Source organism: Aedes aegypti, chromosome 3, assembly GCF_002204515.2.
Source record: "Aedes aegypti strain LVP_AGWG chromosome 3, AaegL5.0 Primary Assembly, whole genome shotgun sequence".
Lineage (NCBI taxonomy): Eukaryota > Metazoa > Arthropoda > Insecta > Diptera > Culicidae > Aedes > Aedes aegypti.
The window spans coordinates 8,639,867-8,664,407 of NC_035109.1; the positions used below are offsets into that span (position 1 = coordinate 8,639,867).

The 24,541-nt window shown below is 37.4% G+C and overlaps 1 protein-coding gene across 2 annotated transcripts in view; it reads right to left on the minus strand.

Annotated features, from left to right (window-relative positions):
* Window positions 1-24,541, minus strand: part of LOC5571900 (ras-like protein 3) — a 116,905-nt gene that overhangs the window by 33,468 nt on the left and 58,896 nt on the right. The gene's annotated exons all lie outside the window — the stretch shown is intronic.

Here is a 24,541-nt window from a genome sequence, read left to right on the forward strand (position 1 = left end):
ACTATAGGAATAGTTTATAATTACCAATTCATGTTTGATTTTAACCTTCCGCGGATGTTAAGAAAAACAACTTAATAAGATACTGGGGTCATTATGACCCAGAAATGTATACCCCTATAAATCAGCGAAATATCAACCGAATAATGAAATTTATGCCGCATTCGAAAGATATACTCCTCAAGATTCTGATCACTACCTGGAATACCGGTTCCGGATCCAGTGGCCACCGGGAATCGGCTACGAAGGGGACCATGTTGGCCACGTGGAATTTCAGTACACTCAGTCCAGAAATCTGCAGTCATCACCAAATTGTATAAGATGCAGGCCATATAGGAATGTACTGTCTTCAGCAAACTTGCTTCGGGGACCAAGAACTTCCACATGGGATACAATTTAGTTCAGAACTCGACCGCTGCGTGGCGCTAGCGTCGATATGAACTTCCGGTAGAGGCTAATTATGCGATAACTCGAGATTGCGAACACATAGAAGGATGCTGTCTTCGGCAAAGTTGCTCAGGAGGATAAGGACTTTCACATGAGATACAATTTAGTTCAGAACTCGACCACCGCGTGGCGCTAGCGTCGATATGAACTTCCGGTAGAGGCTAATTATGCGATAACTCGAGATTGCGAACACATAGAAGGATGCTGTCTTCGGCAAAGTTGCTCAGGAGGATAAGGACTTTCACATGAGATACAATTTAGTTCAAAACTCGACCACCGCGTGGCGCTAGCGTCGATACGAACTTCCGGTAGAGGCTAATTATGCGATAACTCGAGATTGCGAGCACATAGAAGGATGCTGTCTTCGGTAAAGTTGCTCAGGAGGATAAGGACTTTCACATGAGATACAATTTAGTTCAGAACTCGACCACCGCGTGGCGCTAGCGTCGATACGAACTTCCGGTAGAGGCTAATTATGCGATAACTCGAGATTGCGAGCACATAGAAGGATGCTGTCTTCGGCAAAGTTGCTCAGGAGGATAAGGACTTCCAAATGAGATACAATTTAGTTCGGAACTCGACCACCGCGTGGCGCTAGCGTCGATATGGACTTTCGGTAGAAATTACACAGATATTGTCCGTGCATCAGAATCATAGTCCCTACTTCTTCAAACTAGAGAATCAAATGAATGAAGGATTATGAAACAAATTGTTCAATTCGACTTCATTTTTTTCCTTGTCTCGATCATTGTCAGATCATTCTCTGCAACTGGGAAAACCGCGACTTGTCACTTTCAACAAGGTTTAAAATGTAACAAGGACTAATAAGTGTTCATTTCATTACTCGAACATCCTGTTCTCTTCGTTTGAAGCAGTCATGACTAGGGTTCACTGGTATATCTTTTCTCCATAACGCACCACGAAACTATGACGTACCCGCGTTATGGGTCATTTAGAAGGATGCTGTCTTCCACAAAGTTGCTCGACCACCCGGTGGATTTGACGTCGATTTTCAAATTTTTTAGCCCAAACACGACCCGTACCCGACTTACTTTATTTTTTTAAACCCGGACCCGACCCGTACTCAGACCTGACCCGAACTTGAAAAAAAATCCGCTGTTCAAATCCGAATCTGACTCGAAACCTAAACATTTTTTGTAAGAAAAGACCTATTTTTAAAATAGATAAATTCATCGTTTCTGATGCATAAGGAAGCTTTTTGGTTGTTACTCTTACCATAACTCTTACTAAAGTCCACCTAAATCCGAATTTTTACAAGCCCGATTCCGACGTACTCGAAAAAAATGTTCTAGCCTTCAAATCCGTCCCGCACCATTCGAGTTCGGGTTTGAAAACCCGAGACCCGACTTATAGAAGGATGCTGTTTGCGGTAAAATTGTTCGAGAGAATAAGGAATTAGTCATGAACATACGTTCAAAATTTAACCAGCATGTGGTGCTGGCGTCTATATGTATTTCCAGAAGGAACTCTTTTTTGAAGGTTTTATCTTCGGCAAAGTTGTTCAGTTTTTTTTTTTAATTCTTCGTAGTAAATATATGTTACAATATAAACTACAGTCGACTCTCCATAACTCGATATTCAAGGGACCATCGACTTATAGAATTATGTTATAATAGAATATACCGACACAAAATCGAAGGAACAAATTTATGTATTTCCAATATTTTTATTATCATTTTTGTAAGAAAGCAATATTATTTTGTTGATAGCATTTTACAAACTATTATTTGAAAACATTTTTCGAAGTGCTCGAAAAATCACGTTATTTTTACTGACAATAGACAATCATTTTCATGACATTACAACTTGTAAGTATTTATTCACCTTCAAACAAAAATTAGATCACGTTAGAGTATATCGGGTTATAGAATATCGAGTTGTGGAAAGTCGATTGTATATAATATAAAATGAGCTCTATGATATGATATGAACTATATTGTACTCACTTCTAAAATTCCAACAAGAGTTCAGATACAGATAACGTCATGAAGTTGCAAAAACAATTACTTCTAATTTTCTTTAGAAGTTGTTGCAGTAACTGTGAACTTAGGTTTTTAATTGGATCCGGAGGAATCTTATGACTTTATACCAGTATTTCCTTCTGGATTTCCTCCAAAAAGTTATCTAGATCTCAAGACGTAGTTCACATCGGAGTTATTCAAAGGATATAGTCCAGTAACCTTAAATGATTTGTATGATGGATTCTACAGTTATTTACCGAGAGCTCATCCGATGGAATACAAACCCATGCCCTTCTGTCCTCATCCTCTCGAAATATCTCCAGAGACTCTCCCAAAGATTTTTCCAGTAAATCTTTCGAAGATTCCTCCAAGTATTTTACCAGAAAATAATCCAAGCTATTCTGTACCTTAATCTCTACAATGATTTCTTCTGGGGTTCCCTAGGACTTTTGCCAGAGATTCTTTCAGGAAGAACTCTTGTTTGCCATGCATGGAATAGCTTCCTCCAGGCGTTTTGGCATGGAATTTTTACAAGGATTCCTACAAAAAAATATGTTTAAGGATTTCTTTAGAGATTTCGCAAAGGTTTCCAGCAGAAATGTCTTTAGTGATTCCTTCATAGAATCCTCCAGAAAAATCTTTATTGGGATTGGGATTTCAGGAGTTTTTCCAAGGATTCCTCCAGGATTCGTTTCAGGAATACTTCGAAATTTCTCCGGCGATTCCTCCAGGGATTTTTTAAGTTATTTCTTCTAGTATTCCTCTATAAAATTTTCCACAGACTTTTGCAAGGATTTCTCCAGGAAAATGTCTTCAAGGATTCTTGCACAGATATCTTCAAGGCTTTTTTCAGGAATTCCTCTAGGAGTAACACTTAAAACAATTTCTTCAAGGATTACTAAAGATCTTTCTCTAATGATATCTGCAGAAATTTTTCCGAGGATTCCTCCACGGATACATACAAAAATATCCCCAAGCAGTTCTCTCGAGATTCGTTATTCCGGGATTCCTCCAGGGATGATTCTACGAGGAAATTCTACAAGGATTCCACAAGGAATTTCTGCAGGTGTTCGAATATTCACGAATTCCTCAAGGAAATTTCATGAAACGCCTCAAGAATTTCTCAAGATAATCTTCCAGGGATTCCCCAAGAATTTCTCCAGGGATTCGTACTGGGTCTTCAATAATACTCCATGGATTCCCCCAAGAGTTCTTCTTGAAATTTCTCTAGAGATTCTCCCATTAATTCCTGCTAGAATATTATCAGAACTTATGCTAAAAATTTCTCCATGGATTTCATTAAAAAAAAATCTCTACATATCCTACAGTAAAATCTCTATATATTTTTTTTTAAATCTATTCACGGATTTCTTTAGATATTTCTCCTTAGATTTTTCGAGAAATTTTTCTATGTTAATACTAAGGATAAGGATTCTTTCAGGGATTTATCCAACAAAAATCTACAGGGGTTTTTCCAGCAAAAAATCTACAGGGGTTTTTCCAGGGATTTCTCTAGCGATTCCACCTGCAAAATTTCTACATCGATTCTTCCTAGGATACGTCCATTCATCAGTGATTCCTCCAAAGATGTCTCCAAGAGTCCTTCATGGATGCCTACACTGCCCATATCTGCATATTTGTCACATTCGACATTTTCGACAAATTGAAGTTAATACCATGGAGAGTCATCAAATGATAAATACTTTCGATCAACTTACTGAAATATGTGAGATTGTTCTAGAAAATTCGAAAAAAATACCAAGTTGTTTTGTCACATTGGTAATTATAACCGCATAACAGTAACATTGAGATTATAAATGAGCCTCGTAATGTAACAGCAATGAAATTTCTACCAGAATTATTTTCTGACTATTCACCTAGTATGCGATATGAGTTGTACAAAATATCAGCCTCAAATAAGCACTTTTGAGTTCCTGGTAATTTTTAGTAATTTTAGTTTCCTCCCATACTGTCATCAAATGTACTCTTGGTATTCCATTTACTCAATGCCTACTTTTGTCGAATGTTACAAATATGCAGTTATGGGCAGAACATGAGTCTATCCAAAGACTCCTACAGAGATTTCTCTATGCAAATCTTTACAGGAATTCCTGCAGAGATTTCTCCAGCTTTTTCTTCAGGAATTTCTCCAAGGATCGCTTCAGAAAAATCTCTACATGGTTTCCTGTAGATGTCGTTTCAGGAATGAACTGGTAGAGATTTGACTGTATAAATAAATGAAATATGAGTTTCGTCTACGCAGTCTTCATCATAAATAGAACGTTGAAAAAAATAAAGACTGCGTAACTGAAAAGCATGTATGCTGTTCCGGGGATTTTTGTAAGGAATTTCTCCAGAGCTTTCCTCGAGAATCCCTTCTTGGGCTCTTGCAAGAATTTCTCCAGCGACCCCTATAAGAACTCATAAAATAATTTCTTGTAAAATCCCCAATTGAATGGTAGAATCTCTGGAATAATTCGTTATAGAATTTCGGAGCGATCCCTGGAGGAAATCTTAGAAGTAAATCCTAGAGGAATCTTGAGAGGACTACCAGCGGAATGTCTAGAGAATTCACTGTGGAAATATTTTAAGTAATCCTTGAAGAAATGTTACTTAGAGAAACCGCTGACATTCTGCAAAAATCTCTGTAGAGATCTTCTTGGAGGAATCCTTAGGGGAATCTCTTATTTTTTATTAGAGGAATGTCAGGAGAAATCGCTTGAAGAATCTTTGGAAAAATCGCTGGAGAAGTGCTTGAAGTAATCTATGCAATAATTCCTGGAAAACTTCCCTGAGGATGGATTAATTCCCGGAGAAATCTATCTGGAGTGAATTCTTCAGAGTTTTTGCAATTCCCTCACAGGTATTTTTTTTTTTATTGAATTCTTCTACGATCTGATTTTAAAATTGTATTCGGTATTTCTCAAGTTATTATTTTTGGATTTGACGGAATAATAGTCTGATTTTTTTTCTAAAGGATAATTTTGAATATGCTCAAGAGGATTTTTTAAAAACACTTCAGAGTAGTTTTTAATAATGCGTCCCAATGAAGCTATTTTTGAAATTCCTCCAGCTGTTCTTTCTAGTATAAGTCCATAAAATATTTCCAACATTCGTTCGAGTTAATGTATGAATTCCTCCACGGTCATTTATTCAATGGTTCCAGAAATCTACTGAAGGTCTCCTCGAAGTTCTACATGAGTCTAATTTGATTCTTCTAATCCTTTATTATAGAATTCTACGAGAAATTTGGATTTTTGGGATTTTTTCATTGGTGTTTGCGAAATTGCTTAATTTTTTTACAAATCTGACGAAATTTTTCTGAGTTCTTCCTGCCAATATTGTTATCATACAAAACCTGTATGCAAATTCTTGTTGAAATTTCTGCAGAAGCTGATTCAAAAGAAATGTCCAGAAGTTAACGGAGAAGAATGTTTTATGTTGGCGTTACTATCCTGTTAATTATTTTTACTTACGCAAAAATAATTGATTCTGAATCAAATCAACTACTTCAGCACTAAATTTTACGTTAAATCAAATTCACACACTCTATTGATTTTACAGTGATACCTCCATGAGTCGATGTTCCATGACTCGATATCGACTCATGGGACCATAGTAAAAACAAACTTTCATGGTTACTATGATGGTCCCTAGAAGCTGCTATCCAAAGGAATGCTGTTCCATGACCCGATATTTCCATGAGTCGATGGTCCCTTCAATATCAACTCATGGAGGTTTCACTGTACTATAAACTTTTAATTATTTCAATAATAATATTGATAATTATCACTATCCGAACACATTCACATCTTTATACTTCAAGTCATGTTCGCAAATCTACTTACTCTAACTTGCGAAGAATAGTGTAGGTGATTAGATAATCACAACTCAAACAGAAGATTACGTTCAAATTAAATTTTATGACGTGCACTTTTTTAAGTAGGGGTAAGAAAATGTAGGAAGTTTCTTATGAAATGTGCTCAAGAGTTTCTTTCGGAATTCTATCTCTTATTTCTTCTAGGGATACGCCACAGAATTTTTTTTCGGTGACATCCTTGTAAATTATTTCCTAGGAGAGACACCCCCAGTACTACTCAAGGCGTAATTTTATCAATTTATTTATTTATCCAATGATTTTAAAAATTACTCCTTAAATTACTGTTTAGGTCTTTTTGGAGTTTCTCAAGAATTTCTTTCAGCAATTTATTTCTTTGTTTTCATTAAAAATTAGCCACGTGGTGGTCGTGTTCTAAACTAAATTGTGTCTTATGTGGAAGTCCTTATCCTCCTGAGCAACTTTGCCGAAGACAGCATCCTTCTATGTGCTCGCAATCTCGAGTTATCGCATAATAAGCCCCTACCGGAAGTTCATATCAACGCCAACGCCACGCAGCGGTTGAGCTCTGAACTAAATTGTATCTCATGCAGAAGTCCTTATCCTCCTGAGCAACTTTGCCGAAGACATCATCCTTCTATGTGCTCGCAATCTCGTGTTATCGCATAATTAGCCCTTACCGAAAGTTCATATCGACACTAGCGCCACGCGGTGGTCGAGTTCTGAACTAAATTGTATCTTATGTGGCAGTCCTTACCCTCATGAACAACTTTGCCGAAGACTGCATCTTTCTATGTGCTCGCAATCTCGAGTTATCGCATAATTAGCTCCTACCGGAAGTTATATCGACGCTAGCGCCACGCAGCGGTCGAGTTCTGAACTAAATTGTATCTTATGTGGAAGTGCTTATCCTCCTGAGCAACTTTGCCGAAGACAGCATCCTTCTATGTGTTCGCATTCTCGAGTTATCGCATAATTAGCCTCTACCGGAAGTTCGTATCGACGCTAGCGCCACGCGGTGGTCGAGTTCTGAACTAAATTGTATCTTATGTGGCAGTCCTTACCCTCATGAACAACTTTGCCGAAGACTGCATATTTCTATGTGCTCGCAATCTCGAGTTATCGCATAATTAGCCTCTACCGGAAGTTCGTATCGACGCTAGCGCCACGCGGTGGTCGAGTTCTGAACTAAATTGTATCTCATGTGAAAGTCCTTATCCTCCTGAGCAACTTTGCCGAAGACAGCATCCTTCTATGTGCTCGCAATCTCGAGTTATCGCATAATTAGCTCCTACAGGAAGTTCATATCGACGCTAGCGCCACGCAGCGGTCGAGTTCTGAACTAAATTGTATCTCATGAGGAAGTGCTTATCCTCCCTAGCAACTTTGCCGAAGACAGCATCCTTCTATATGTTCGCATTCTCGAGTTATCGCATAATTAGCCTCTACCGGAAGTTCATATCGACGCTAGCGCCACGCGGTGGTCGAGTTCTGAACTAAATTGTATCTCATGTGAAAGTCCTTATCCTCCTGAGCAACTTTGCCGAAGACAGCATCCTTCTATGTGCTCGCAATCTCGAGTTATCGCATAATTAGCTCCTACCGGAAGTTCATATCGACGCTAGCGCCACGCAGCGGTCGAGTTCTGAACTAAATTGTATCTCAAAAGGAAGTTCTTATCCTCCTGAGCAACTTTGCTGAAGACTGCATCCTTCTATGTGTTCGCATTCTCGAGTTATCGCATAATTAGCTTCTACCGGAAGTTCGTATCGACGCTAGCGCCACGCGGTGGTCGAGTTCTGAACTAAATTGTATCCCATGTGGAAGTTCTTGGTCCCCGAAGCAAGTTTGCTGAAGACAGTACATTCCTATATGGCCTGCATCTTATACAATTTGGTGATGACTGCAGATTTCTGGACTGAGTGTACTGAAATTCCACGTGGCCAACATGGTCCCCTTCGTAGCCGATTCCCGGTGGTCACTGGATCCGGAACCGGTATTCCAGGTAGTGATCAGAATCTTGAGGAGCATATCTTTCGAATGCGGCATAAATTTCATTATTCGGTTGATATTTCGCTGATTTATAGGGGTATACATTTCTGGGTCATAATGACCCCAGTATCTTATTAAGTTGTTTTTTTGTGGCGCCATCTTAGAATCACCTTAAGAAAAAAATTTTTTGGTCTTGCGCTTCGTTTCCACAAAATATTAAAAGTCAGGGAATTTCAGAAAGATCCGTTTGATAACAACAGAGATATTGCAGGTTGAAATTCGATTTTGGGTCATTATGACCCCAGTATCTAACTAAGGTTAAAATTAGTACAACCTTAGCCTTTTTCCATTTGTCAGGAAAATATGCTAATTGAAAACATTTGTTAAATATATCAACTAAGAATGATAAGCTACTTTCTGGATGTTTCTTGATGAGGATGTAGAAAATTCCATCATTATCAGGAGCTTGAATATTTTTGAATTTTTTAATAATAGTTCTCACTTCTTCCAAATCAGTCTCCCAGGAATTTTCGAAAACGTTCTCTTGATTGAGAATATTTTCGAAGTCCTGAGTAGCTTGATTTCAATTGGACTAGTAAGTCCTAAATTAAAATTGTGCGCGCTTAGCAAGTTTTTGAGCTTTCGCAATTAGTTAGTAATAATTTGTTTTCCTCTTTCAAGCTTCTGAGGTTTTTTTCAAAATTTTAGATAATTTCCAAAAGAGCTTAGAGCCAGGGTCCAATTCAGAAATCTAATTTTCAAAATTTTTGTTGCTTAATTGTGCATAACGTTTCTTGATTTCTTTCTGCAAATTCTGCTATATAATTTTCATAGCAGGATCGCGAGTGCGTTGAAATTGCCTTCTCCTCACGTTTTTAAGACGGATCAAGAGTTTAAGATCATCGTCTTTAAGCACGGATTCAAATTTTACTTCACATTCTGGAATTGCAATGCTCCTGGCTTCAACAATGGTATTTGTTAAAGTTTCAAGAGCATTGTCAATATCAAGTTTTGTTCGTAATGAAATGCTAACATCAAGATTAGAGTCAATATATGTTTCATATATATCCAGTGGGCTCGAAAATAATTGAAAGTGGAGCTGATAGGATTGAGAATCGCTTCTTGGGATATTTGAAATGTAACAGGGACATGATCAGAATCAAAATCAGCATGAGTAACTAATTGGCTACAAAGATGACTAGAGTCGGTTAAGACCAAGTCAATCGTAGATGGATTTCTAGAAGAGGACAAACATGTAGGGCTATAGGGTATTGAATCGAGAAATATCCTGAAGAGCACTCATCAAACAAAATTCTGCCGTTGGATTTCTTTTGAGAATTATGCCATGACCGATGTTTGGCATTAAAGTCACCAATGACAAACAATTTTGACTTATTGCGAATGCCCCATCAAATCGATCATTACAATAAACAAAAAAGTTAGGATCTTTTTTTAGTTTGGATCCAGGTTTTAAATATGTTTCAGTAATAACTGCTATATGCACGTTATAAGCTGTAAGAAAATTAAACAGCTCGTCCTTTTTACCATTCCAAGAACGAGCATTCCAATTTAAAATATTTAAATTATTATTTGGATCCATTAGAAAAACGTAATGCAACAACAACCCGACTAGAGGATTGTAACAAAAATATAATAAAATTTTATCAGAATATGATATGCATATCATATTTTGATATAATTTTGTTAGGCTCCGTTATCCATAGAACATAATAAAACAGAAATATAACATAATGTGTTTTATTTCCTTTTAAGATATTTTTTTGTTCCTTTTTAGCAACTTTATAACAAAATAAATAGATAGTTATGCATGTCAATAATATACAACATTATCGCATATCAAACAGTACTATAATTTTGATACTTTGTATCAAACATTATAATTTGGATTGATATGTTTTTGATAGAATTAAAACACATTTTGTGATGTTTATGTTCCTATTCATACACTTTTTGTTATAATTTTAGTTATTTTAACAACATCCTGCATCAAAATTGTAACAACCTATGTTCGAAAAAACCTTATATCATAATAACATATGCTGATATAATTTTGTTATGTACCCGTAGTCGGGAATTTGATTAGTAAATTTTACACCAACTTGGACTGCTTCAGCCATAGTGGTGGCTTTGAGCATTGCATCAATCATTAGATTCAATTGTCCAGGTAGAAAATTAAAATCAGAGGCAGACATATCACTTGAAGTGGAGGGCAGGGTTTTTTTTCATTTGATTTGAAACAAGTAGAATGGGTACTCATAGTACGAATAGGGGAGTAGTTGAAATTACCTGCTACGATATCGGCAAAGGATTTTCCGTGAGTAGATACATTCTAAATTAAAAGATTCGAACGGCTATCATATTAAAATGAGTTTGTGAATGAGCATTATTATGATTTTCCTGATGGGTATAATTCTTGATCAAACGATCGTTAACTGAAAAATGAGCATTGTTCGATACTTTACCGGGCAAATTCCGGAAACGACCGTTATTGTAACGGATATTATCTTTCATCTGCCTGGCACGACCCCTGACGACTCGCCTACGCGAAGGGCAAACCCAAAAATTGGACTTATGGTTGCCCTTGCGCATATGAACTTATCAGTATCTTCTCTCACTGGACAGACGTCCTTGGCGTGAGAAGAACCTCCGCAAGTCATGCATTTAGCATCCATGCAACAATTTTTGTACCATGACCCCACTTTTGGCACCGACGGCACTGAGTGGGGTTCAGGTAATTTCCTCCAGGTTTCTGGAAATATTCCCATCTTCTTCTGCTGTCTGGCGTTACGTCCCAACTGGGACAAAGCCTGCTTCTCAGATTCTCTCTTATGAGCATTTCCACAGTTAGTATGCGACTTCCACAGTTATCATGCGACTTACGCCCTTATTCTAGCACACGCTTGAATTTACTCAAGCATTGCACCAAAAACAGACATAGACCTCAGCTAGATTTTTTTTTTTTTCAAAAATATTGCCAAATACTCACCAACATTAAAATGAAATACAAGGGCCAACTGTCGATTTTGGGAAGAAATCGTTAAAAATTGGCCAGAAACTCTTTGAAAATCTTGTCACATATTTTTGAACAATCTCCGAAAAAATCCACCAATGATTTCTACTACATATATTAGTTGAATATCCTACAAATATACTCTGTTGATAGATTTGAGAGAATATCTTAGATATAATGTTTTGATTGGAAACAGTGAAGAATTTCGATGTTCTTTATTCTCGCTAATAATTCGTTAGATGATCCCGATAGGAAGCGAGAGAAATTTATAAAAGGTTGAGCCAAAAATATGTACGGTATTTCCTATAGCAGGCCGCTAACAGTCTAGACAAAAAAATGATGAATTTGATGGCTAATCAAAATAGTGAATTCAAAGCTGAAAAGACTTATAATATGCCTTGAAACAAAAATACGTTTGTTATTCACCAAAATACGATAAGTATGGAGCGTCATTACATGTTGGTATCAGTATTGGTAGACTCAAACTCAAATCTCAATCATTGAGTTCTCCCGCAAGAGCAAACTCATTTGAGACCTGCTTCGCAAAATTCACAAATAATAAAACCCATTCAGAATCTGCCAAAACCCAATGTTTTTCTTTACATTAGAAGATTTCTGGCAGAAAAATACAGAATTAGTGTTTTTCGCGAAATAACTTTGGATATACGAGCCAATGGGTCAAACAGATAAGCCAACTCATGCATGATGTTTCGTTATTGGAACAAAAAAAAACGAATACTCTAATATTTTTTTCCAGTCAAGGATCTAGATGAAGGTTAGGACAAACGTCCTACCGATATCAAATCATACGCTGAATGATGTAGTTAGAATGTTGGAGTAGGGCGGTTCAAAATTTAAAAATATTTGAGAATTCAATCTCCCATATGTTCCTTGCCATCCTTACCATAAAATAGTGTTCTGTGAAATTTTCAGTTTTCTAGATGGTGATTTGAAGGTAGCCCAAAGACAATATAGGTTTATATGGAGATTACTATTAAGAAATTTTGATATATGTTCCAAACACGTACTGTAATGTAAGTACAAACTTATAATCCCATAGTAAAAACTCATTCTTCAAACTATGATAAAGAAATTTTCTGAAGAGAGAAATTCAGTCCGACGGATAGCAGAAGAGATATTCATGAGTTTGTTTGCTATTATTTAGCTTAATGCGGGATTATAGCCCTGCAAACATGTACAAAAATCCCAAACAAAATTAGCTCAAAAGGGATTTGTTTCTTCTGCAACATTCTTCATAATGGTTTGAAGAATGAGTTTTTAATATGGGATGATAAGTTTCTACTTCCATTGCAGTACTAGAGTGTTTGGAACATTTCTCAAAATTTCTCCATAGTAATTTCCATATAAACCTACATTGCCCAAAGCACCTTTAAACCACCATCTAGAAAGCTGAAAATGTCACAGAACACTATTTTTATGGTAAGGATGGTAAGGAGCATATGGGAGATTGGATTTTCGAACATTCTTAAAATTTGAATCACCCTAATGTTGGAGTTGTCAATGGCGCTTACGCTGACCCTGTGAACATAGGCATCGTACATATAAAACTAATCCAAAAGCGCGCATGGCCTGCTGAGATCTACCGATTTCTAGAACTTTAATTGTATTAAATAAAATGTATTTCAATTGGTTAAACTTAAAACTAAAATTAAATTTTAGGTTTTAAAAAATCAACAAGTGGTTAACAGAACAAGGCCAAATAACGTATGAATCTGGTGTATACAAAAACAATTGTAGATTTTATTTAAAAACATCATGAAGGTCCACTTATGACCAGTTTTGAATGGATTCCTGCTGAAACCAAATATCTGATCCAATTGACCTTTGACAGACAGAGCCCGGATGGCGACACGGTCCCACTTTTTTTTCCCGCAGCAAGAGATAAAATTCTTCAATCTACAGAGTGCAAACACATTTCAAATGCATCGTTTTTTTTGTGCAGCTTCAAATCCTGTTACTCCCACCAGTCAGTGATATGTAAATCTTGTACATCGACACACAAATAGCACGTGCGCTTGCCACAAAAGTTCTATGGGTATGTCCGTCCACACTCAGATGACCTCGGTCAAACGAACATGTGCGTCCATTGCGATAGCTATCAACGGTTACAGATGTACTATGTACTGTGTACTTCCGTCCCGTCTGCCCCCGATGCGATGCGATGCGATGTGATGGTTAGAAATGACGAACAACCAGCTTTCCGTGGTGAACAGACGGAGCTACCATGACCAGATGATGTTCAGTGTTTTAATTCATTCGGCTCGAGAAACTCACAAAAGCACGGCAAGGACGGACGGTAGTAGCACAGTGGTACCGTTTGTTGTACGAAGCGATCATAAATGAACTTGCACAGCATCTGATGAAAAATTACCATCAGACATTGCCGAATCAATTATATTTTGACTAACAAAAATACGCATGATTGACAGCCCACAAAATTTTATATAATTTCAAGTTGGGCTCAGAACAAGGGTCTCATTGATTAAACAAAATTCTGCCGTAGGAATTGCTTTGCGAATTTTGAATTAAAGTCACCAATGACAAAAAACTGTAAGTTATTGCGAGTCAATTTCCGCAAGTCAGTTTGAAGCAAATTAACTTGCTGCCCAGTGCATTGAAAAGGCAAATAGGCAGACATGAAAGTATTTTTATCAAGCTGTATTTCAACAGAAACACCCAAAGTTTCAAAAACATCGGTTTCAAATCACGAAAAAAGTTGATGTTATATAAGCCTATGAATGATGATTGCAACTCCCCCACATGCCCCATCAAGTCGATCATTGCGATAAACATAAAAGTTTGGATCTCTTTTGAGTTTGGATCCAGGTTTCAAATAAGTTTTAGTCATATTCGCTATATGTAACTGCTAGAAAATTAAACAACTCTTCTTGAGATCCTAATTAATCCATGACAAGGTAAGGCTGTGAAAAATAAGATTTATCTTTCAATTTTTGTCCAATGGGCGATACCACTGTGAATCGCCGGAACCCCAGCAGAGTAGCAGGCTTGGACAAACAAAGCGTTTGTAACGAATACTACATAGGTATATGCATTCGGGGAACTTGCTCCAAAGAAAGTGACGCAAATAATGTCCGCTTGTAACAGTTGTTGTATTTTTTTTTCATGATTCCCAGCCAGCAGCGAATCAAAGTCGACCTGGATGAACTTCCTTGTTTGCACCATGGGAATGTTCCAAAATCGAAGCTAGCGTTGCTGTGGCAAACCCGAGCTCCACGACAATCGCAGTAGTCGTCCCAAATCAATCTCTTCATAACTTTATTAGTCGACGGTTGCTGCGATGCCCCGCCACGATGCACGCATGAATCAAACGACTTCTACATAGGTATATACACTGCAAATTGCGAATTTACCTCGGGGTATCCATAGGGAACTGTCTGCAACAACGATTCACAATGTGAAAGGATGCCTAGAGAAAAGCTATGCTTGCGTTTGACATACCGTGGCGAACATGACATGAATTCTATTTTTCCTGTAGCTAACAGCCGGGTTAAAGTCAGATCTCGTCTCGCTGACTATGGCTGTGCACTCGTGGTGAAATTCCATTCCGTTGATGCATGGCTGGTAGCGGTTGTGTTGAAATTCATATTATTTTTGAAGGATTGTAAAAAAATAATTCAAATCGGCCCACAAATAACTGAAATCCAACCTTCCAAAGTTGGTGGTTCTATATGAGAATTAACAAATGTTGCAGATCTATTGTCCAATACTGTAGGTGTTCCTTGACGAATTCCACTTGTATTCATCCAGAAAATTGTGGAACAATAAACCGTATTGCAATTATAATCATAATATCTTTTTTATCAGATCACAAAAATAGTGTATTTAGTGACAAACTTTCTAAAAAAATGAGTTTAATATTTTTTGCGAATAGTGGTTTTTAGTGATCGGGACTCGTTTCTTCCTTTACCGAAGTGGAAGTATTTTTTCTGTTTTCGCATTTTTATGGGCAGCTCCTTGCGCAGTCGAGGATGGCTTATCAACTGGTGAGCTCGTTCCATGCTCCCGTTTCAAATGAGTTAAGTGTGATGGTTTTCATTATTATCGACACAGGAAGGAGGATCCATCGAACCACCATGAGTCGATACTGGGAATATTGAGTCATGGCACCTATTCTTTGAAGAACTATTTAAAGATACCATCATAGTAACCTCGATTTCTAGTTTTTAGTATGATTCCATAAGTCGATATGGAGTAATAGAACATCGATTCACTTAGGTCTGACAGTACTACGATTATTTATTTGTTCAACAAATACTCTACTGTCGAAATAAACCCTAGAAGAACTAGAATTGTCAACATTTAGAAACTGATAAATGAATTTTGAATTTGATGTTGCATGATGCTAATGCAAAATCTTGGAATGGTTCGTTATCAAAAATTTCGACATATTATGCGTACAGATAAGTAGATTATTTTTAATCGTTATTTACTTTATTATGTTTGAGGTCTGCATAATCAGTGAAAATTATACGTTACTTCTGTATGACATTTAGGGACCTTATAATCTAAGCGTGTCGTTTACCAAGACGAATCCTGTAATTCAACCTTATTCCATTTTCCAAATTCCCAGTGTTATATCGTGGAAGTGCAGAGGACTCAACGGCTTCCTTAAAGCGAGCAACACATCAAGATTTCCTCTCCATCAAAAATTGACCAGCATTCGGACGCAGCCGGCGTTGGTAGTCTGGTACAAAGAATAGGAACTCCAATACTTGCACAATAAGGTTGCAACTGATCCCAAGTAGCATCCGTTAGTTTTTTGTGCACGTATTGTTGTTTTTGCAATTCGGAGTAGCAACTGCGAGCGGTCAATTATGCTCATCATGCTCATGCTCATGACAAATTAGTGACCAGGTCGAAAACAGTGACCAAGCAACTAAAAAGAGACTCGCTACCAGCCCTGCGTTAGGGTGAAACCGCAGTTTTCTGCAGAACTTGTCGCTGCTAATACCGTGAGGCCGATCTTGAAGCCTACAACAAACCGAAGAAGAGGAGAATCCCGCTCGGTAAAAGTCGCTGAACTGTGAAGCAATCTGTCAGAGTTGTTGGTTTTGAGCGAGACATGCCCATAATGGCATTTCACACTACTTATTTTGTCAGCTTGACATCATCATCGTCGTCGTCATCATCTCAGTTAGTGCATGTTACGACGTCGGTTATGAGAGCCCGACTTTGCGAAGGATGGCGGAACTGTCCGGGCAGGGAAACAGCCGGGAGAGGATTCCGGTTTTCGTCCTAGCGAATGAGGCTGCTACCTCACTCAGTCGTTGCCATGCGTTTAGCAACTATGGCAAATTCTATGGGAATTAACCCACCGGAAACGGCTCTTTAGGTGGCTGCTCCTGTGGGTGTTTGGCAAATAGCTTCTCTATGTAGACATATCTAAACAGCGACAGTAGGTCACATCCCACCAGGGACAGATTTACACTGGTTCGGACTCGGGGAAAGAAAGATGTCACTTTTAAATTTATTTTTTCAGATTATAAAGACATTCAGGACAAGGCATTCCGTTGCGATATGATTTATAGGTTTCATACTGAAGTCTGTCTTGTTACTTTATCACTCATATTAGAATTACACATGGCAAACTTTATATTTGGAAATAAACAGCTGTTCAATCGGAGATCAGAACTGAAAACATATGCCAACTTCCATAGCCTGTCAGGATAATTATGTTATAACTTCTACTATTAATGTTGGATGATAGGGATGGGAAAGGTTTAGGATTCATTTTAAGCGAGTAATGTTTGAAAAAGTGCGTATTACCAACACATTAAGATTAAATCATCCAGTTCGGTAATTTATTTACCAAGAGATATCGCAGCAAGCCGTGCGCGCGGGCGGCTGCGTTTTGAATTTTCTGTCACGTTTACTCCGGTTCCGCGTTTCGGACGGTGAAAAATAGATTCGGCTGATGGCGCTATGCCACCTTCAAAATTGCTCTCGTTGTTCCCGAATCCGCCGATATTAGCAGATGCAACGTAATCCGGGTTGTAGTGCTTTGTACAGTGATAAACAGCTGCAATAAAACTGGCTGATGGTGCTAGATTTTTGGCTTGTGGCGTGCTAGATTTTTGCATGATTCCGTTAGTGTTACGCCACCCGGATAGTTTTGTTTTCGTTTGGAATAAGTGTGACTTCGACAAAATAAGATAAAAAAAAGCCTACGGTTGTGAGATTTTCATCATTTTTAATTTTATGCTTTCTGATAATAAGTTTTAAAAACCTGTGTTAAATATGAAAGCCGCCTTCGATGATGATTATTGTGCTACGCAGAAATTAGTTCAAACCAAATTCAGATATGAAACCAGGTCCGTCCCACTCGGGCTCAGATTGGGTACCTACCACTTCTAGTACTGCATTAGGCTCTCGGTAGTGCAAAAGGTACCCAAGTTTGACACATCGCAGTACACTTTTCACGGCATTCTAGATTACCTTATGAGCCATACAATTTTTGGCAACTGCAAGGGACATGGAAGTCTTTAATTTGTCTTCGATGAAACCATTCAGAGGAGGTCGATTCAAATTCCCAACAGATTAATATTGAAGTTTTTGAGGAAACGTGTTTTTACTCGGCGTTTCGATAAATGGACGGATTTAGTGAGTTTGTTCCGATTTAACCGCTATTACTAATTCTGGGCTATTTCTGTAGCATGGGGTTGGGTCATTGATTCTTTTCGTTGCAGAGAGCGAGTAATGGCGCTCAGACCAAAGCTTCTTAGGTGGAAATACCTGTGTCTCATCCCTGGAAGACGAACACGCATGGAGTGACTTTAACTTTCTTAGCAACGTCACCCCCAACGATGATGAAAACATTTCATTCACACTTACACTCAATTACAAAAAGTATACTAAACTACACATACACTAAATTTCAATCCGGTCGCATCACTCGCTTATTCACTATAAGCTAGACCATTTCCCTTCCCATCATCCAACTCCTTGACATCTATGAGGGCGTCGGTGAGTCGCTGGTCACTCTTCAAGTAGGTGTCATATCATCATTTTCCTTTCCTTTCCTCGTAACGGAGAAGATGGGCGCGGCTGGCAATGGAAATTATCATGTCTTTGCATCTCTGACTTCCGATTGGATAACTATATAATCCAAAATAGTTTTCCATGAGCAATTGGAATAAGTGTTGTAAAGTTTCTAACATGACAGTTTTAAATATGCAATCTACGAAATACTCCGTTACCACGCAACGCAATGCAACGCAGTTCGGTAATTTATTTACCAAAAATACAGCTGAAATTTCGGTATTAGAAAGTTTTATTAAAAGACATTAACGGTAGGATTAACGATTGGAAATAGTGAATGTTACATGCATGAAAAACTATAGGCCTACTCTGTTCATGAAAAAGATCCTTCAAAAAATCCTTTATTTTGTATAGCTTTATTTTTTTTTTTTTTGAAAAACATTTTATCAAAAAAAAAATATTTATTTTTCATCTACCACTTATTGATTACGAAAACACAAATCAATATCGAAATATGTGCTATGGATTTCATTTGAAAATAGATGGTCAATTCTCATTTTAAATAGAACTACCCAGAAATACGGAAATCCCGGAAAACAGAAAATCATTTCCCAGGATTGGAAACTCTAAAATATAACCAAAAAGAGACCACGACATTTATTAGCAGCTATTTCAGGCATTTTACCAAAGAATACATTTATTTATTTTGACGGCCTTCTTGAGGAATTTCCCATGAAATTAGTTTAACATACCTTGGTTTTTTATAGTAAATCCCCAGAAATTACTCCAGAGACTATACCATTATTTGCTTCCGGAATTATTCCAAATATTCTCTCACAATTTATCTACAAAATCCTGGAGTTCATCCTCTGGCTCACATGATTTCGCTGAGATTTCGTCCAAGTTTTCATTAAAATTACTCCCGAGATTTCTCCTACGATCACAGCAATAATTCTTTGAAACATTTCCCAATGCAATTCTCAGAGATTTTTTCCAGTGTTGTTTCCAGGGAATTTTCAAGGATATTTTCAATATTATTGCAGAAATCCCCAAAAAAAAATCCACAAGTTAATGCTAAATAAAAGAAGCCGAATCGAATATTCAATTGAATCCCTGGATTGAATGCTGAAGCATTTTCTGGAGGTATGCTTGGAAAACATTGAACAGAAAACTTTTGTTAAAATGGTCGGAATTTGCTGATGTGAAGCCTCAAATAAAATCATGAACAATTTTTGCTCGAAAAATATCTTGGGTATCGTTTGGAAAGGATATCAAATTACGATTACTGTCACAGTAGGAGTCATCGTGGATCATATGTAAGATTATATTTGAATAATTTTCTAGTTAAATTTCTGTAAGAAATTAATGATGAATTACTGGTAGATTTGTTGGAGAGTCTTTGGGAGAGTTTTTAATATATTTCCAGGTATAATTTTACAGCAATTCCTGAGATAGTCTGTATATGAACTCATAAAGGTGGTCAATTTAAAATGGCAGAAGAAATAACAGGAAAAATCGACGTAGAAATTCCTTGAGGAAGCCCAAACGAATTTCTTCAAAAAATCTCGGGGGATTTTTTCGAAGGAATCGGAAGATCTGCGAGAGGATGCACTATAAAAATTAGCTTAGCTTAGACTGACTACACATATCAATGGTTGCTATTCCGTGATTGACCGGAGTCAGTGAAAATGCACAAAGAATCAACTAGAAGATCGGCTGGGATTGGCCATAATCTTCTTCAGTGTGCATAATTCAGTGCCTCTATTTATACATGGTCAATAACGGCGCCGGCCACGTCCTTGCAGTCAGGTGGGATTGGGGGAAGGAATGTTAGTGTGTAACCTTTGCTATTTGGAGACCGTGTTTGCCTCTGCATCTCCACAAAGGTTACTGGGAGGGATGTTTGTTAATGGGAAGGATCGTTGGGTCACAGGATTCACTTTGATAAGCGATTAGACCATGATAAATAATTATTGGTGAGATATAAACATGCTTATATGTAAATATTATTTTTTCATTTGATATGAACAATATCTATGTAGAGAAAAATTATGCCGACACTTGACGTGACGAACCTTTCAAAGTTTGTTGAATAAAGTGAACCTTTCGCAAGTCTACACTCGTAGTGTCGAACCATTCAAAGTTTTTTTTTTAATTACAAAAATAAAGGTAAAAGAAAAAGGTGTTTTGAAAAAAAAAATTAGACATTAATAATTTATGAATCAGAATTTATGTCGACACTCACAGTGACGAACCTTTCATAGTTTGTTGAAAAATCATATTTACGTCTCACCGTTGTAACGATTAAAGGTGCAGTCATACATATTTTATAGATTAGAAATAGTAGCATGAAACGAGCTCACCAATTGATCCGTCATCCTTGAGCAGCAACAATCCACTTTCAGCTTCACTCATTTGATCGGCTATATAAAAGCACTCAGAGAAAATAGGCGCACGACCCGAGAGGGAAAACAACTGACGACTGCTCGGGCTTTCTTGCTGCACTGTCCAGGAGCAAGTGTCAACTTCGAAAGATCAAAAAGAACTAATCGAACGCGCCACTTTTTCACTTTACCCGACCGATCGCGCGACATGTTTGATCCTGCCCTCATCGCCGGCCCCCGTAGGAGCAAGCGTCAAGGTCGAAGGATCAAACACAACTCTCTGCGAGAGGATGCACTATAAAAATTGGTGAAAAACTGAAATTGGTGGAAAAATCTCTGAAGAAATTTCAGAGTAGTCCCTGTGAAAATTCTTGGCTAGGTATTTCGAATCAAAATTCACTGCAATGAGAAACAAAATAGTGACTTTAAAGAACATTTTGGTTAAAAAAGACTGTTACCCATCCTGATACCATCATCAGCTTCCAATCAATCTCTCACGTCTATCTTGAAAATATAGCCGATTGGAAAATTATAGAGGTAGGTGCAAAAAGAGGTAGTATACAACAAGAGGAAGAAAATTAAAAATCTGAATGAGGAATCCCTAGACAAAACTATTCAGGAATCCTGAAAAAAAAATAACAGAAGAGTTCCTAACTCATGTACTAGCAGCATCATTTTTTCAACACAAAATATATGTAAACCGCAATATTTTATTTTGTTTTTCGATACTTGTAACATTTGTCAATGTCCCATTAAAGTAAACGAAAAAGAATTGTAAATAATTGTATTAGTTTTGCATGTTTAGGAGTTAGCTTTCTTGTATTATATAAAGTTATTCAGAATACATCCGCCTATCGACACGACGTGCGCTACCAACATCGCTGGCTACCAGCTACCACAACCACGATATGGTTGGTATACGTGGTTAGCAGGAAATGCGAGAGAGTGGGAGAGTAAACGCCCATAGCTGGGGGTTTGTTGGAGCTCGAGCTCGATGGCTGGGCCATTTAAGATTCTACCAGCAAGGTGTGCGGATCGTAGAAAATCGGTCGAAGTGTGATAATTCGTGTCCTTCCCAAAGTATCGGGTGTGTGGTCGATAACCGGGAGCAGACTGTGTCCCCCGAGGGCAATAATCCTTCAGAGGAGTCGTTAAAACTACCTCCGAAACCGAGATACGAAGTGGTGTGTTAAACAGCCCAAACTCCGCCCCTTTAACTGTGACGCGAGTGACCCACGTTTCGCGCCAAGAATTTCCGCGAGTGCCCTAAATGTGTGGTGGTCGCTGAGACCGCGTCCCGGTGCCCGTATTCGACGCCCAATCATCCACCGGCGGCGGTGACATCGCTGCGAGCGGAGCGGCGGCGCGGGCGCAACGTAAAGTTTCTCACGAGTGGCAGAGTAGGCAGCCCCTGAGGTTAAGGTAGGTTGCATGAACCTCTAATTTGTTATATACTTTTGCACCATTTTTCAAGATAACGAAAAAAAAACTTGTTTATTTATATGATATGTGTCGATTTTTATCATGGTCATATGTATCCGAACTTCGGATTTTTCGAATTTCTTCGGGGGTCAATGCGTAGCTATAACCAACGTAAATATCTCGGGCCACAGTTTTTTTTTCTTCATTTTCGATCGCTTTATGAAATAATAGTTTGATGAAAGTCTGTTGCGAAAAAATCGATGCAATCGTTTTCCAGTGATGAGCATTATGGCACCAATCCGGCTATAACCATCTTGAAAACTTGAACGATTCGTATGATTTTTGCAGAGAAGCTTCTCATTACCTGACATTGTATAGCCCACATTTTATTTATTTGTTTATTTTTTGAAGGATCGACTAAAAACAAACTACAGGGTGTGGACCCAATTTTGAAAATAAAATTCCCTGACTTATCCTGACCTTCGCAGTCGTTTTCCAGAAAAATTCCAGACCAGTTGATTTGTTTGTTTAGTAGAGTTTATGTTTTAGGTCGTATGAATAAACTCAGCAATAGTTTTAACGATAATTTTCTTCAAGTTGACATGATTAAACTGAGCACTTGGGTATGTACTTTTCAAACTTCATAAATTCGTATTAATGAAGCGGTAAAAGTTGAGAAGGAGCTAAGTAAATTTTGAGTCGTTTACTGATCATATTGAAATCTTCAAGCGCAAAAATTACTTTTAAAATTGTAGAAAACGATGTATTCGGATATTGAACTACCTCAGATATAATTTCACAAGTTTCAGGCATAAAGGACAATTTTGGACACCTTCCGCGAGCTGATTATACCATTTTTCATACATAAGACGTCACTCTATCTATTAAGATCATTACTATGCTTTTTTATCGGAAGGACATTCTTCCTTGGCTTTGGCTACTTCTTTTTCAGGTAAAATTACAGCCATTGTCAAAGAACTTTCTTTAAAAAATTCATCAAGGAATTGAACCAAAAATTCTCAGAAATTCCAATTTAAATTCTTAAATGTATTTTTCCAAGTATTCCTCCAATACTTCTTTCTCCAGGAACTCCTCTTATATTTCTCCCACAACCTCCTCAAATGTTTTATCCAATGACTTTAATATGCTAAAGAATTATGTTTTAAGAACTCTTACGTTGTTCCTCCATAAACTAATCCAAAGATTTTTAAATAGTTTGAGAATTTTATAATTATACTTCCAGTAGGCGAATTCCGGTGCGTATTTTCTTTGAAGAAAATTGCTGGTAAATAATGGGAGAAAGTTTCTTCTCTTTGAAGAAATTGTTCACCGGAATTCACCTACAGGAATCTCTAAAAAATATTGAAGAATTTATTTCAGTCATAATTTTTTTTTCCTAGAAATTAATTTAGAATCCATAGGAATATTACAGAAATACTTCAAAAAATGTTTAGGGATCACATAGACACTTTTTCAAAAATGTTTTCATTTTTTCTTAAAATTCTTCACCATGATTCTTTACAGGTAATTTATGTTAGTTAATTTTTAGATTTCCGATGTAATTTTTTTAATTCAAGCAACCGTTCTCCCCACAAATTTATCTAAATATGTTTAAGGAGTGAATTTTGGAATTGAATAACGCGCTAATAATAAGTTTTCAGATGTTCGTTTTGATGTGTCGTGCCTCCAACAATCCTCGATTTAACTACGCTAAGAATGAGTATTTAATGAGTATCTTCCAAGTACTTTTTTCTGGGGTTTGTGCTAACGTAAGAACTTCATGTACACTCACAGAACGCGACACGAGAACGGACATAACACATATTGTTCTACAATTAACCCCTCTACCGGCAGCTTCATTTTTTACCGCAAAATTCAAATTCAAATCGTTATAACTTTTTTGTTTTTCAATATTTTTGCACCATTTTTTCGCAAGCTCTCAAAAAACTCTTCTAGTTTTAGGATCTGTGTCGATATTGATCATTGGTCATCTGGTTTTGTGGATATTCCTAAATTCCTTGGGGGACCGACTCTTAACTAGAACCCCCCGTTAATTTCTTAGGCTACAGAATTTTAATCTTATTCGGATATTCACTATTCGGAACAATACATTAATGAGAGTATATTGTGAAAAAATGAAGCAATTTGGTGCAGCCGTCTTTAAGTAATGGCCATTTAGGTTTCTGGAACCACGCTGGTCAAATAAAGATCTTAAAAACTTCAAAAAACATCATATCGTAATTTTCAGATATCTCCAAGAATACTGAACCGATGTATATGATTTTTTCAGAGAAGCTCCTTATTACCTGGCATTATATAGCCCACATTTTATTTTTTTGATAAATTGATCAAAAACAAAATGGCCGCCAGAGACATTTTGTATGGAAAATGTTGGTCCCCCAAGGAACATCGGAATATCTTTAAAACC